We start from the raw sequence: 1,237 nt of genomic DNA, 5'->3' as shown, positions 1-1,237 counted from the left end.
AGGCAGACAGACAGACAGACAGACAGACAGACAGACAGACAGACAGACAGACAGACAGACAGACAGACAGACAGACAGACAGACAGACAGGAAGGCCCGTAGGAAGGTACGCAGGCAAATATTCTGATAAAAGCAGAGAGACAGAGAGAAAAAGAAAGAACGAAAGAAAGAAAGAAAGAAAGAAAGAAAGAAAGAAAAGGAGACAAGAGGGAAGAAGCTGTCATAGGCAGACAGACATGACAGAGGCAAAGAGACACAGGCATAGAATGAGAGAGAAGCAGAGGAATCCACCAAAATAGCGGTGGAGAGGTACACAGTGTGGGAGTGAGAGAGAGAGAAAAAGAGAGAGACAGAGAGAGAGAGAGAGAGAGAGAGGAAAAAAAAGAGAGAGAGAGAGAGACAGACAGACAGACAGAGAGAGACAGACAGACAGATAGACCGACAGAGAGAGACACAGAGAGGTGAGACAGAGAGACAGAGAGACAGAGAGACAGACAGACAGGCAGACAGACAGACAGACAGACAGACAGACAGACAGACAGACAGACAGACAGACGGACAGACAGGGGGTTGAGAAAGGGATAAAGGTATATATGAATAATTTGTACTCTTCCTTTTTATCGCGTTTTGAAAGGACCGCTAAATCTGGTCACATTCTGCATGTGTTTATACAAATTTGAATATCACCTTGTTGCAACACAGCGTGTTCCGATGACCTGGGAACAGAAACTTAACTGGCCTGGGTTTTTTTTTACAGCTTACAAAGTATTTTGGGGCAGTCCAATAAATAGTTCAACAAGTAAACATGTAGCATAATATTTTAGAAAGAGAACACACCCAGAAAGGTTTATTATACCAATAAAAGTGTATATTATTTGAAACGTCACTGTATTAGACGTCTTGTGTATTATAGTTAGTTTCCCCAACGACGTGATTTGTTAGATTTGTAGTGGATATTATGACAGGAAAAGTAAACAAATAGATGGTTTGAATATTTATTAATATCAGATAGGTCAGAGTGTTCCGACACAGAGCTAAGGACTGGGAAAAAGAGATAGGTGGGGGCTTTTGGTTTTGAAGTTTGTCGTTGGCTGCTTTTTTGTTGGCGGGAGGGGAGGGGGGGGCGGAGAATCCTGCTTAGAGAGAGGGGGCGAGAAAGAGAGAGTATGTGAGTGGAGGGGGAAGGGAATCATAGAGAGAGAGAGAGCGAGGGCAAGAGCGAGAGAGAGAGAGAGAG

The sequence above is a fragment of the Aplysia californica genome, unplaced genomic scaffold (genome assembly GCF_000002075.1).
Source record: "Aplysia californica isolate F4 #8 unplaced genomic scaffold, AplCal3.0 scaffold00174, whole genome shotgun sequence".
Classification (NCBI taxonomy): Eukaryota; Metazoa; Mollusca; class Gastropoda; order Aplysiida; family Aplysiidae; genus Aplysia; species Aplysia californica.
This window is presented reverse-complemented; position numbering follows the sequence as displayed.